This window comes from Mustela erminea, chromosome 14 (genome assembly GCF_009829155.1).
Source record: "Mustela erminea isolate mMusErm1 chromosome 14, mMusErm1.Pri, whole genome shotgun sequence".
NCBI classification, from domain to species: Eukaryota; Metazoa; Chordata; class Mammalia; order Carnivora; family Mustelidae; genus Mustela; species Mustela erminea.
The window spans coordinates 70743889-70759735 of record NC_045627.1 but is presented as its reverse complement, the minus strand read 5'-3'; the positions used below and the strand labels follow the sequence as shown (position 1 = coordinate 70759735).

General features: G+C 38.7%; 1 long non-coding RNA gene across 3 annotated transcripts in view; it reads left to right on the top strand.

The window, feature by feature from the left end:
* Positions 1–15847, top strand: part of LOC116573342 — an 81203-nt gene that overhangs the window by 40382 nt on the left and 24974 nt on the right. For all 3 annotated transcript variants that reach the window (XR_004278720.1, XR_004278718.1, XR_004278719.1), the window contains one exon: positions 836–929. This is a non-coding gene — a long non-coding RNA (uncharacterized LOC116573342). The remainder of the gene's footprint in view (positions 1–835; positions 930–15847) is intronic.

The following is a 15847-nucleotide window of genomic DNA, read 5'->3' as shown; positions in this document are numbered from 1 at the left end:
TCTCTCTGTCAAATAAATAAATAAAATCTTTAAAAAAAAAAAAAAGAAAAAGAAAAGAAAAGTGCAAGGGGAGAAGGACAATAGAGGTACAGTGAAAACAATGATGATGATGATGACAATAGTCTCTTGCTACCTAGAGTTATGATTTGTATGTAGTTTTATAGGGCTGGGGACTTTTTAAAGGTGTATTAAGGAGGAGAGAGTAAAGGTCACAATAGTAGGTGTTTTAAAAGTATATGAATACATTCTATTTTATACATATATATACTCAGAACATAGTATATATCACATTTTCTTTATACATTCACTGTTGATGGGAGTTTAGGTTGTTTCGATACCTTGCATATGGTGAGTAATGCGGTGATGAACATCTAAGTGCTAATACCTCTTCAAGACCCTGATTTCAATTATTTTGGATAAATATCCAGAAGTAAGATTGCATTTTCACTTGGTGGTTCCCCTTCCGGTTTTTGAGGAACTTCAGGGTTTTCTTCAGTGGCTGCACCAGTTTGCATTCTTACGCACAGTGCAAAGCGTTCCGGTTTCTCCACATCCTCATCAGCACGTGCCTTTGGTCTTTTTGATCACAGCCAACCTGAGAGGTATGAGTTGTACCTCCTTGTGGTTGTGATGCAGGTTTTCCAGAAATGAGGAATTACTAGAGCTCTGCTGTACGCAGCGTACCTATGGTCAACATTACTATATTTACACTTGAAAATCTATTGAGGGTGGATCGCAAACACCATAACAAAGTGTATGAAGATCCAAGATCAAGTCAAAGATCCAAAGATCCAAAGATCCAAAGATCCAAGTCATTTTGTGATTACTTTTGCAGATCATGCACCTTCAGTGGTTACAGGGAAGTATTCCAGGCCTGAACCATGTGCGTTACGGCTTTTGTGAACGATGCAGCCAGTCTATCAGAAGAGGTGAGCTCTGTTTCCACCCTGCATTCTTTCTTCCTGTGCCAGCTTTTGCTGGCAGTAGGAAGGGTTGATTTAAATGACTGGTTAGTGCAGTGGAAAAGTCCTGAATACACTAAAAGTAAAATTGTGGTAAATTAAATAAATGTGTAAAGAAAGACTAACAGTTTTGAAAGACTCTGGCTTTAGTTTTCGAAGACTTGCATGTGATTTCTGCAGCTCAGTTCCCAAATTAAGATTCCCTTCATTCTTGCACATTTGTATATACCTAAGGATGCTTAAAGCAGAATTTTCCTTCAAACACCCTGTGAAGCTTATCCCCGGAGAAGGTCATTTGCAGGGATTTACTCAATAGGTGACTGGTGTATTTGCAGAATGTTTGACATCCCAGCTCTTGTTTTTGGCTGAGCTGTTAGGAACCTTGGAGAAGTCCAGCAGAAGTGGCTGGAAGTGAGGAATAAGGCAGGGACTGATGTTGGTCATGGAGCAAAAAGTGATGCTTTCTCAGCCTTGCAGTGAGCCCATCAGCGTTCTGTCTTTATTAATACATGTCAATACACACATGTACTTTCCTACCAGACTGAACGTAGTTCTCATCATGAATCTCGTGCTCCTACATACTCTTTTAAGAATGTCGTAAGCTTAGGAGTTAACATGTTGACTATTAAGTGCCAACTGTTTACCCAGATGTGGTCACAATGTAGTGTAGGAATAGATATGACAAGAGCCAGGACTATGGGAAGGCTGTTAAGGAAATCAAAAACAAAACCTTTTCCCCAAACTTTTATCTAACTGACCCAGAAGTTCACATTTAGAGACTTCATTCTAAGTAATTATGGATCATTCTCTTATTCCCTATAATGGTGTAAAATTTGCTTAAACTTAGATGGGCTAAAACAGCAGAATTCCCCCATGTACAGATACATGGGGGAATTCTCCAAACAGATTGATTTGAAAAAATATATCCAGGGTGTATCTGGATAGTAATTGCTAGTATTACTAAAGGACTCAGCTTTTAAACAATTTTGGGTCTCTTTTATTTGTAAAAGAGTTCTAGTGTGTTAAAGCTCAGTTTTTATAAGTAGCTTTTTAAGACTATAGCTAGGTTGTGAAACAAGGTAGACATATGACAATGCCTAAAGTAAAATCTTGGATGAAATGGTACACAGGTCAACTCTGACCCTTCAGCTGTCTTTGTGAAAGAAAGAAAGAAAGAAAGAAAGAAAGAAAGAGAAAGAAGGAGGGAGGGGGGAGGGAGAGGGGAAGGAAAGAAGGAGGGAAGGAAGGAAAGAAAAAGAAAGAAAGAAAGAAAGAAAGAAAGAAAGAAAGAAAGATCGATCATCCTTTTCTCAATACAATTTACTTCTCTTAGACTATGGTGATAAATTCACTTGTTAGAAAAATTAGATATTTTGCTGCTGGTTGTGTCAATGTTTTCTTAATAAAGATACAAAGATCTGATGTTGGCGATGTGCTGATGCTCTCTAGTGTGTTACTCCTTTCAGTACACAACCTGTACAAGCACACACCTTGGCTCCAGGGTTTGGTGGTTAGTATAGAAAACTCATGAGAAAGTCCTTCCATTTCTATTTCTTAGGTCCTGCCTACCGAGAGTTAGGTGGAGCTGACTGTCTGTGGTGGCAGGGGCGATGCTCTGATACATACACCCGGCAGAGGTGGAATGCCTGGAGGTTATAGGGGTCTCTACAGAGTATCTTGAAATATCAATGAAATATAAGTATTTCAGTCTTTATCAGGCATTATCGTATATTAGGTCCAATATTAGCAAGTTGAATCAAGCTTTGAGGATTAAATAACTATGAAAGAAAGACTTAAACTTGAGAAAAATTTAACCCAGTTGTTTAGTTTCTCGATGACAACTGGGTAAAGTGCTCCTTTTAAAGCAGTAGAGTATTTCAGTCAAGTTTCTACATGAGTGGAGGTTGATAACCTCCTCCCTCCTTTGAGGCAAGGTCAAAATCTTAGCATTTAACTTAACCAGGAGCTCCATTTCCACCAAAGAAAGAAAATAAAAAGGTGAAAGCAACCACCGTTGTCACTGGAGCTACCCATATATATTCTTTTTCTTCTTCTTCTGGGCATATTTTAAGATTGCACTTGAAATCAGGTACGGCTGTTAGACTTGTTTTGTACAATGAAATGTAAATGAAAGTAGCATGTGCCAGAGAAAACTCTTCAGGTTTGGCCTTCCATTGAGGCTGACTCGGAGCGAAGCTCCCATCAAGTGGGCATGTACTATACAAGAGAAGTAAACCTTTTAAGCCACTAGGCATTGAGAGGAGCTTTCATCAGAATCACTTGAAGGACTTTTTAAACTGATTGCCAGGCACACCTCCAGAGTTTCTCATTTAGTAGGTTGGTGACGGATGCGAGGAGTGCAAGCGGCCACATGATGCCAGAGCTGTTCGCCCAAAGTCCAGCTTTGAAAACAATCACCTTAAGCTATCTTGACTGAGGCAGGGAGGGTCCCCTGATTTATGTCAGTGAATGTAAATGATGACCTTGCACTGGTAAGTTATTCTATGGTAGACAGCGTATTTCTTCGCAGTAATCCTAACGACTACATTGTGTTCATATAATTCATTGTACAGATTGAAAACTCAAAACTTCTAGGGCTTTAACTATTGCCCAGTCTTAGGAACTGGCAGTGTTGAAATCTCAGCCTGCCTGATAATAAACATTAGGTTTGTATTAATCTATTTTTATATGGTTCAGACTCTTTTGAAGGTGTCCGATCACCTCAATAATGCTAAGTACTGGGTTTGAGAGCATATTCTTATTTAGTAAGATTTTACTGAGTTACTTCATTTCAGTATGATTATATTTTAGGATAATTATGTTCTTTCTAGATGTGGTGGAGGCCCCAAAGATGAATAAAACCCCATACATTTTCATAGAATTTGCAGTCTTTCAGAGTATCTCAAAAGCAAGTCCGATTATAAAGGCATTAGGACAAGAATAAACAAAAGACTATGGGAGTCCAGAGGAGGGAGGGATTCCATCCAGAGAGTGGGTGAGAACCTATGAGCTGAGCTGTAAAAAGTGATGGGTCTTTAGAGCAAAGTGAGAAAGAAAGTGTACAATTGCAATACTGAGCTACACCACTGAGAAGATTGGTTTGAGCCATATTTTTATAATTAAAAAAATATCCCTGGGACACTTTAATTCTTTAAAGGTTAATTAATAGATGTATTGAGTGTTATGGTAACGATTAATTGAGGTGGTGCTGGTGCTGGAGGAATAATAAGGAATTTAAAGTATTATGTAGATTTTCTCATAGGTTATTTTCCTATGAGACGGTTAAATATGATGGCAGTGACAGTACCAAGTTCCAAATGATATTTCTAAGTAAATTGTTTAAATCCTCAATCTAGTTGTTTTTTTTTTTAATCTGAAAATGTAATAGCTAATAATTTTAGAAAGTGCTCACAGTTGAAAATGATTTGTGGAGGTAGTGATTTAAAATATGTTTGTCCCCAGTTTGGTCCAGTGGAGTAACTTAGTAGCTTAGCCTAAGCTGGAAAGGAGTTGGAATTTCTTTTGGAAAGGATCTTCTAGCATCTTGTGCCTTCTATAAAATAACTGGCACTTGTTAAGAAGCTAAGTCTTGCCAGAAATAAATGGAGCTGCTTTTTTGATGCTTTTTTCACACAAACATGTCACAGGGAAGTCAATGTGTCAGCTGTCTCGTAAAGTTGATTGGGTTTTGAATCTCACTTTATAGTAATCGCTTGCTTGAGGCATGTCCAAAATGTTGTTTTGAAACTGCCAATAAAGCCACAAGTTGACCGTCTATAAGGACATTAATGTGAAGTGCCCCGACTGTTTTTTTCTTCAAATCTTCTCCAAAATATTCCTCCCTTGAATCACTAACACATCAGTAACTCTAGGCTGACAAGTGGGGACTGTGAGAAAGTAGGTGGGTGTCACTCAGTAGAGTCTAGACAACGATCCCAGTATGCCTCTGCGGGTGAGAGAAATAAAGTCATCAGAGGTGTGGACTCTGCACTTACTCCATTTGGATTAGACTTCACAACTCCACCTTTTACTAGGGAAGCCACAGAGAATTATTTCTGTTTGAGCAAAGGAAGACCATGTTGGACTTTGGATTTAGACAGACTCTTGTCCAAATCTGAACTTTAATACTCACTAGCAAGGCGTCCTTACTAAGTTCCTTGACTACCCTAAGGCATGGGCTGCGAGGGCCAGGGAAGCTCTGTGGAAGAGACAGATGTGGAAGACCTAGAATATGGAGGTGATTCTAAGATACCAAAAGTCCAAAGCTGCATTTAACATAAGATTGAAAGGCTCTGACTGATGTGGACATTCTGGTGGGATGGAACTGTATAGGAAAGTTGATCACTTCCTGATGAAAATTACATTAAATTCTCAGAATTTCCCCTTCTCACATGAATTCACTGGACCTTTCCCAGATACCAAGGTTTCCATTCCTGTGTGTGCTTTCCACTTAACCTACATCTTCTAATGTGAGGCTGAGGGTGATACCCTCAGAAACGTGTGTGTGTGTGTGTGTGTGTGTGTGTGTGTGTGTGTGTGTTTTAATATAGCCATCTAGACTCCAAAGCTCTGGTATACTTGTTTTTGTTTTTGTTTTTGTTTTCAGTCAGAATTCATAGTAAAATGCTGCAAGGTCTTAAGATTTTGACTCTCCTTACAGCCAGTGTGTTTGCATTTCATATTTGTAGGAAAAAGTTTTCCAGGCATATTGAAGAGTTCTGGTTACTTAACTATGCAAGGGGAAAACCCATTACTTAGAAATTAACTCATCATATTTTGAAGCCATGTCTTCTAAAGAGTCTTTGAAGTAAAAAGGCATTTCTGTAGTGGCTGTATTCCATTCTTAATGTTCTCTAATTTTCACGTCTGAACCAAGTGTTTGTCTAACTAGTTTGATTGTGATTCCTCCCACATGAGTGCCAACAAATACTTGTATTACTTCTTGGTCCATCCCTTGAAATGTGGACTTAGAATATTGAGAAGAGAACACATTTTACATCCATTAACATGTCAGGTCATGAGCCTGGGGATCAATATTATTGAACCCTAAGACATGGTCCATCTTTACTTTTCAGACTCTGACTACTTGGGATCTGTCTACTCTAAGACAGGGGACAGAAAGGTCTGGAGGGAGACAGACATGAGAGAAAAGCATGAGATAAAGTGTCATGAGAGATCTTCTAAGTCAGTGGCTTTTCTCTTCCTTTTCTTGAAAAGGAGGGTCATGTTTAAAGGGAGCTAAATGGAATCTTTATTTGATTAATCACAAAACATTTCTCACATGATATTTATTTGCCCATATTATAATTCAAGATGTCATATTTCTAAATCTCAGTTTACTCAGTAAAACCTACTGGATTCTGTCAGAGACCTGTTAACTAAAAAAGAGTAAGCTTGCTTACTCATTCCAACCTGATCCAATTGCTCGAACTGAAAAAATAAGGTAAAATACAAACAATTTTGACAAGCAGCACTGTTAACAATGAGCTGAGATATCAGTAGATTTATTAGGAAATCCTCTATCAAAAATGTTCCTCTGCAGAAAACAAGGATTAGCCTTCCAGGCTTATGAGAGAAGTTTTATCAATATTGTCCAAATTAATTCTCAGGAACAGTAATATACACCACAAAAAGTATGTTTTGTCATTTGGGAAACATTATGTGAAGCATATTTAACTTCAGGACTTGCCAGAGGCTTTAACATTCTACTGCACATTAAGATGCTCCAAATGTATTTGACAACAGGAACATTTTTCTCTTGGGCCATTTCAGGACTAATCTTCAGTAGAGGACATGTGGCAAAGCTGATTTAGATTGCTTACTTTCATACTGATGGCTTCAATCTAATAGTAGCATAGGGCACAGCCCGCATATCTACAGAGGGTGCTATTATGAAGGCTCATGGCATGATGTTCTATTTTGCGGCTTGGTGTCTTTGTCAGAGTTGTAGATGGAACAAGGCATTGAGCCAAAGTAGATAGCCTTAGAAGGTGCTCTCGGTTGTTGCCCCCACCGCACCACACCAGGAGTCCTTCTACCCAGTGTTAGTGCTGCTTCCTGAAAGCGGCATTTTCTTCTTTCTGGGGCTGGGAGGAGAGTGTGGTGTTAAGTGTAATAACGGTACTGACCTTTTGACAGCTTCCCTTCCAGTGAGGGGTGGCTAGGTGACTCAGTAAGGTCAAGTACACAAAATGGAAGCACAGTTGGTAAAGGTTAAGCATCCCAACAGGAAGCAATTCTCAGGTACCAGACCTTTCCGTTTCCACTTGCATCGAATGTGCTTAGACTTCTTGTGTCCATCCTGTGAAGGTGAGGTGAGAGTAGTGCAGGTAAGATAACAGGGCAGGGCAGGGGAAAATGGTTTCTCGGTGGCTGCTGCCTTTAATCATGACTGTCTCCACAGTGGATGTCACTATCTTGGGGCAGCTTAATGTTGTCAATATATATATTTATTTGTACTCCCTAATATAAGCAATTTTACCTTATTTTCTTTATCCCAACTCTGTATTTTATATTGCAAGTGTTCAAACTTAGCAAAGGCCTCTTTTTGAATGCTCTGAACTGTGACCAAATGTTATAACTTTTTCTAACATATGCAGCATCCAAACATCTTCTGTTTGACTTTTCTGGTGCCTTTTTTTTTTTTCCTTTGGTGGTTGAAAGCAAAGCAGGTTGAAGACTGCTAAGAAATGTACCTATGTTCCTCATAGGCCCAAGGGTTACACCCATAATATTTTAATGAAAAAAAAAAAAAGAGATATAAAGAAAAATGGACAGCATGTGCTGCGTAAATATAGTCATCACATCCAACACATTCACTGATGACCATATACCATTGGCCTGCTCATGCAAGAAGCTACATAAATTCTTCCAACCAGTGCTGAGTCAGTTGGTAAAATTGCTGATTTCTTTACAACTTTTTGTGTTCATGGTGGGACAAATTATTTGAAATCGATATTGTTTTTAAACTTAAAGCCTGCCGATTTCCATATTTATAAAATGAAGGAAAAGTACCAGCAAAATAATAATAATAATAGTTACAAAGTCTAGAAAAGCAATTATTATTGCTTAAAACTGAATTTTCTGACCATCTCAAATGAGGATGGTTCAACTAAGTTGTTCAGTCTTTGAAGTGAATCAGTATTTTGATTGCACTGATTGTAGTCTGTCCATTTTCCTTCCTTCCTTCCTTCCTTCCTCCACTTGCCTGCCTGCCTGCCTTTCATCCTTTCTTTTTTATCCTGGTTGCTGCTGAGTTTTATGCCCAAATAGCTGTGCAGCTTGGCTGGCAATGATTCTGGGAGCAGGTTACATGTTCTTTGGGGCAACGAATATTAATGTTAAGAATCAAATGTATCGGGATGCCTGGGTGGCTCAGTTGGTTGGACGACTGCCTTCGGCTCAGGTCATGATCCTGGAGTCCCGGGATCAAGTCCCGCATCGGGCTCCCAGCTCCGTGGGGAGTCTGCTTCTCTCTCTGACCTTCTCCTCGCTCATGCTCTCTCACTGTCTCTCTCTCAAATAAATAAATAAATAAATCTTTAAAAAAAATAAAAAAGAATCAAATGTATCACGGAGTGCTGTGTGTGAAATTTGGGAGTCAAGGCATGCAGGATCAACACACACTGTGTGGTTAGGTATGGTATTTAATGTATTTTTTAGTTTATGGAGAGTTTAGACGTGATAGTTGATATTTTCACCCCTGCATTCAAGTTTTTATCATGTACTCAGGTTGTCCAACCTCAACTTGTTCCACTGTAGCCCCCACATTTGCTATCTTGTCTGAGACTATAGATGATGGCTGTGGTCAAGGAGCGTGTGACTGTGGGAGAAAGAATGGAAGTCTCGAGACTCATTCCAACTCTCTATCTACTTATTTCCTTAGTTACCTGTCCAAACGGACCCACTTACCTTCCTGACTTTTCCAAATATGATTGATATGTGCGTTATGTTTTAAACTCCAAAAATGTTAAGACTTTTTTCATATTATTTTTTTTTTTTACATTGAGATAGTTAGACTTACAGAAGGGTTACAAAAATTGTAAGCAAGGGTTGCCAAGTGCTCTTAATTCAATTTCTCCTAATTTTAACATCATGCATAGCTATTTTAAAATTAACATAACTAAGAAGTCAACCTTGGTAAAGTACTGTTAACTAAACTTCAGATTTTACTCAGATTTTACTAGTTTTACTCTGATGTCCTTCAATACTAAGAAAAATCCAGAATCTCACATTGTACATAGTTTTCATGTCTTCATAGTCTCCCCAATCTGTAATAGTTCCTTAATCTTTTCTTGTTTTGCTTTGTTTTTACCACCTCCAAGGTTTTGAAGAGTACCAGTTATTTTGCACAATACCCCTCAATTTGAGTTTGTGTGATGTGTATATATGATATTTTCTAATGATTAAATTGAAATATTCATTATGTTAAGTGATGGGACCAACTCAGGGTATCATATAGGAGAGCATTATTGCCACCTTTGTAATTATAACTACTTTCCTGCAATTAATAAGTACTTGGGAGTTGGAATGTTTTGAAAATACATCAGTATTCTGTCCCATCTCATTGTTACAAAGGCCTTGAAACCATGTACTTCAAGAATCAAAACAAATATTACTATGTTCTTTTAACAGTGATTTTTCTAGTTTCCTTATTTCTTCTATATTTATTGAGGTTATTCTGTAAGGAAGAATTATCCTTTTTCCTCTATTTATTCATTTATTCTTCCATGTACTTATATTAACATGGACCCATAGATATGTATTTTAGTCTTTGGATTATGATCCACATTGCTATTTATGTTGCTCCAATTCTTCTGGCTGTGACCACTGGAGCTCTTTCAGATTAGTGTCTGTGTTCTTTCAACATACTCCCATTCTATTTGGAAGAGTGGGGAGGGACTCCCATATTTTACATACCACAAGATACTCTGGGGTCATTCTGTGTTTTGCTTGTCTCAGTCTTAAAAAGAATCATCTCTCCAAGAAGATTGTGTTTATCAGAACATGGACTACAGAAGCTAAATTCTAGGTTTTAAGGGTCCTTTCTTTTTTTTTTTTTAAACATTTTATGTATTTATTTTTTGAGAGAGCGAGAGAGAGAGTATGAGTCAGAGGAGGAGCAGAGGAAGAAGCAGACTCCTCACTGAGCAGTGAGCTGGATGTGGGACTCAGTCCCAGGACTCTGGGATCATGACCCGAGCTGAAGGCAGATGCTTAACTGACTGAGCCACCCAGGTGCCTGGCATTAGGTGTTCTTATGGATACTGTGCTGGCACAGCTCCTTGGTTCTTCTAGTGAATGTACCTGACAAATATACAAATGTATACTAACCCACCTCCAAATAATTATTTGCAAATACCCTTTGTATATAAAAAATAGTTTGTGATGATATCCCGGATTCCAATTTGGCAATTCAGGGCTCATTTACTCTAGTCTTTACCCTTACAGCTTCTTTCTCTAACAGTGAGGAACTCTCATTCGACAGCAGTGTACACATAGAGTTGCTCATTCTTAAACAAACTGACCAACCAGAATACAGTTTTTATGAGTTATCTTTGTCTTACAGTATACAATCAAAGCACGGTTTCCAAAGTTATTTAGGTCAGCTCCTTTCTTTCCCATCCCATTTTGAGGAGTGAGATGATTCATTGGCAACACAGAATCACTCATCACAGTTTTTACTATATCTTGAATTCCCTGCATATCCTGGTAGATTTGGAAAAAAAAAATCCAAACAGTAAAACTTACTCTGTGTGGTATACAGTTCTATCACTTGGGGAAAATATGCATAGAGTCATGTATTTACCATAATTCACCTTTAATATGATCATTAAAGTAACTGAACTATAGACTACCATATTGTTCATGTATGGGTTCCATTTAATTTTGCTTGTTTTCTTCTATTTTCTGTCTTCTTTTGGACTATTTGAACATTTTATGATTATATTTTATCTCCTGTATATTTATTTTATGATTATATATTTATTGACTTATTATTAAAATTCTTTAAAAAGTGTGGTGGTTTTCCTAGGATTATATATCTTACATTATATATCTTTATTCAATTAAATACTACCCTAAAATAATGTTATACAGCTTGAATGTATAATTTAAGACCATACGACTGTGTAGACTCCAAGTCTTTTCATCCTTGTATTTTTGCTGTTATATATTTTGCAAATTCTATAAATATACACATTTTTCATGCCTGAAGAATTTCCTTTAACATTTCTGAACAATCTGAATCAACATTTGAATAATATAGCTCAATATTTATGACAGTATTTTTTCAAGTCCAACCTTAGAATAATACTGGTGTCAATAATATCAGTGCCATTATTACCATATATTTTATACTTACATACGTTAAAAATATAAAATGCATTATTACTACTTTTGCCTTAAGCAACTAGTTATATCTTAGAACAATTAAAAATAAGAAGGTAGTTTTATGTTACTTTCATTTATGCTATCTCCAGTACTGGTAATTTCATTGTGTGGACCCAAGTTCCAACCATTATCAGGTTGTTTTTCTAAAATTTTCCTTTACTATTTCAATAGCATGTATCTTCTGGTAAGGAATAACCTCAATTTTTGTTTTGGATTTTCTGAATCAGTATTTACTTTTGCTTTGCTCTTTATAGTTCTGGGCTGTCATTTGCATTTATTGAACTCCTTTTTTTTTTTTTAGCACTTTAATGATACCATTCCATTTTCTTTTAGGTTGTATGATTTTGAAAGAGAGGTCTACTATAATTCTTACTGTGTCATCACTCAATGACTTCTTTTGGGTTTCTGGTTGCTTTCAAGATATTCTTTTTGGTTTTAGGCAATTTAAATAAGAAAAGCATAGGACTGTATGTATTTGGGTATGTTTGTGTTTGTAGGGTGGTGAAACTTGGTACTCTCTTAGCTTTTTAGATCTGCAATTAATTTTAGATAGCTCTTGGCCATTACCTCGTCAGGTAGGTACTCTGTCCTGCTCATACCTCTCTTTTAACTTCTGGACTTCCAGTTACTCAGATGTTAGAGCACTTGACATTGTCACAGAGCTCTTAGTTACATGGTTTTTGTTTTGTTTTGCTTTCATTTTTATTTTTAGCTTTTCACTTTGTTTATTTTCCATTGATAATCCCCAAAGTCATAGATTCTTTCACACTATTGAGCCTTCTCATGAACATTTCAAAAGTAGTCCTCATCTTAGTTGCTGTGTTTTTCATTTGAAACATTTATATTTGACTCTCTCTTATAGTCCCCATCTCTCTGCTGAAACTCTTCCTCCGGTCTTGCAAATTTTCTATTTTTTTAAACCTGGTAACCTATTCATTATAATTATTTTGAGTCCGCTGAGGAACAGTTCCAATATTTGTCAGATCTGAGTCTCCCGTAATGATGATTTCTTTGTCTTTAGAAAGTGTGTTATAGGGGCGCCTGAGTGGTTCAGTTGGTTAAGCATCTGCCTTCGGCTCAGGTCAGGATCCCCAGGTCCTGCGATCAAGTCCCGTGTTGTGTTCCCCGCTCAGCTGGTAGTCTGTTTCTCCCTCTCCCCTTGCCCTTCTTCCCACTCATTCTCTCTGTGTCAAATAAATAATTTTTTTTTAAACGTGTTGCAGGGGTGCCTCGGTGGTCCAGTTAAGTGTCTGACTCTTGGATTCAGTGCAGGTCGTGATCTCAGAGCTGTGCCATCAGCTGGAAGTCTGCTCCAGACTTTCCCTCTCCCTCTGCCCCTCCCCGCAGCTCATGCCTCTCTCTCTCTCTCTCAAATAAATAAATAAGCTATTTTTAAAAAATGTTGTATTTTCTTACTTTTTGTAGGACTCCTAATTTTTTGTAGCAAGGTGAGTATCTAACCCAGTTGTGGGTAAAACGTTCCCTCTGCCAGGACTTCACAGTGAAGTTTGGTGTTATTCTAATTGGGACTTGGGGTTTGAAGTTTGCGGTCTATAATGTTATCCTCAGGATGCCACGGCCTTCAGATCCCTCTGGCAAAACCTTGTGCTTCAAGTAGGGGCTTATTTGCCAGATAGCTTTTCTCAGCATCTATTCCATGTGCAACTTTTGTCCTCCATCTCAAAAAGACCTCCCGGGTCTCTCACTTCTCGTCCCTCTCCTACGCTTCCAGCATGATTTCCCCATTATTTGTTAGTCATTGCCTCTTACCTCAGCTGGGGCAGGCAGGTGGGACCTTATCTAGTTATTCTGATGAAGCCTGGGTCTCAGTGACACCATGGCCCTGGGTCTGTGGTCGGGTCAGTGCTCCTAACACCCTGTGGCTGTAACTGTGGCTCTAGTGCCTACTCCTCCCCTTCCTCCAAGGGTAGGTTTTTTCTTTTTTCTTTTCTTTCTTTCTTTTTTTTTTTTTTTTTGATTTTTATTTTATTTATTTGCCAGAGAGAACGATCACAAATAGGCAGAGAGGCAGGCAGAGAGAGAGGAAGGGAAACAGGCTCCCTGCTGAGCAGAGAGCCAGATGCGGGACTCGATCCCAGGACCCTGAGATGAAGACAGAGGCTTTAACCCACTGAGCCATCCATGTGCCCCTGGGTTTTTTTTTGTTTGTTTGTTTTTGTTTTTGCTGTTCTGGTTTTTCCTCCAGGTTTCACTAGTATCCTTAGCGTATCCATGTTTGTTGTCTTTCTGGACTAGGATCCTGAGACTGTGGCAGTGATTGCCACAGTTTTGGTGGCTTAAAATGATAAATATCATCACCCACAGTTCTGGGTGTTTGAAGTCTGAAATCCAGTAGAGCCACCCTCTCTCCAGGGGCTCTATGAAAGAATCTGGCCCTTTCCTCTTCCAGTTTCTGGTGGCTGCCCTAATATTTTTGTGCTTTTAGCTCGTCTCTGCCTCTGTCCTCACATCGTCCTTCCCTCACTGTGTTTTCTTCTCGGTTGTCTCTCTTGTCAGAATACAGGTTGTGGCATTTGGGGTTGTTTTGTGAAGGTCTCCGCGTATCGAGAACAGATGTTGAGGCTGGGTAAGCCCTGGTGGTTCTTGTTATGATTGCAAGATGCCCTACATCAACAACCATCAGGAAATTCTGAAAAATATGGAGGTTTATTATTTCTAAGACCTGGAAATTACACAGCACACCTGGGGCCACACAGCTAGGTCAAGCCCAGGCGTGGAGAGAGTCCAAGGGCAGGTTGTTCTGCTTTTACTGAGGTCAAGGATGAGGGCCTAGGGTTTCACAGGCTCCTTTCTTATTGGTGAACTTAAAAGCTGGGGCGCCTGGGTGGCTCTGCCAGGAAAGTGTCTGACTCTTGGTTTCAGCTCATGGTCTTAAAGTTGTGGGGTTCAGCCCCACCTCAGGCTCTGCGCTCATGTGTGATATCTGCTTTAGATTCTTTTTCCCTCTTCCTCTCTTGCTTTCCTAAATAAATAAAATTTTTAAATAAATAAAATGTAATAAAAGTGGAAGAGAAAAGGAACCTCAGTCAGGGAGGTGGCCTGGCACTTTATCTAGTCCTGTTTCTGACAATGCATTTATTCATTTTAAGTGGTTGCCTCTTCGAAATGGATACCCCAGCAGTCAAAACTTAGGTCAGGCACTTGCATTACAAAAAGAGATAAAAAGAGCAACTGCCAGGGTTTACATTCCAAGGGCGCACCCAGATAATCCCAATTAAACTGCTCCTCTCAAAATCCTAAATCACACCTTTCCCCATATAAGGTAATATTCATAGGGCCCAGGGATTTGGGCATAGACATTTATTCATGAAGGAGGAAGGCACCATTCAACACAATGCATCTTCTTTTTTTATATCAGTTTTTAAAGTTTTTATTTATTTGACAGAGTGAGTGCGTAAGCCACGTGGGGCTCGATCCCAGGACCCTGGGATCATGACCGGAGGTGAAGGTAGAAGCTTGACCAGATAAGTCATCCAGGTGCCCAACACAGTGCATCTTCTAACTCTGATACAGTATGTGTTCAATAGGAGCAGGAGGTGTGTCCAAGTGGAGTCCTGCTCCTTACTATGTGTGGTTACTGTTCTCTTCCAGGTCTGCCTGATGGGGGACATTTTCTTAAGACTTTCTATAATCTTTGTAGGAGCACCTGTTGAGATTACTACAGGAAAAAAAAAAACAAAAACAAAAACAAAAAAACAAAAAAAAAAACCCAAAACCCAAAACCAAAAACAAAACAAAAACCCAAAAAACAAAACTCAAGGAGAATGCTGACTCCTAATTTCAGTCATTCCTGGGGCTTTAAACTTTCTCACCATGCATGCTTGTCCTTCCCCCACTTTCTAACCCAACTCAAGCCAGTGTTTGCTTCTTGTCTTTCTTGTATTCCCAGTTACTGTGTGTGTGTGACCAATTATGTCTCTGATTGGATCAAAAAAAGTTATAAATCTGTCTTGGGTATCATTAACAAATATATGTTGCTAAGTTATCTTTTATAAAATGACATCTTGAGGCTTTATTTTTCAAATCTCTGATTATCAGTGGAAATGATCATGTATCCAGTCTGTGAAAATAGTTGAGAATCCCACTTAAACGTTGTTCGTGAAGAAACAGCATCATCAGAACGTCTAACGAAGGGATGAGCTGAGGAGCGAGTCTGTCCATTCAACACGTCAGGTGCTTTTTAAACATGGGCCAACCAGCTACTTGGTTGGAACGTGTCAGAGACAATGAATGAGTAACATCTGGAATAAAAAACCCTCAAGTCTCTGAATCCTGACTCTGCACTTGGGGATAAAAGAATACATAGAAGTGAGTTTATCTCCAACTGTTCAATTCAGAGCTGAAAATTTTTTTTAGAATCCTTTTCCCCTTTTCGATGCTGCCTCTATTTGTCCACCTCCCCTCTACTCTTTATCTTTCTCCTCAAGGAACAAGATGTCGATGCCGTTTATCTAGCGGCCGCTCCAATGAGC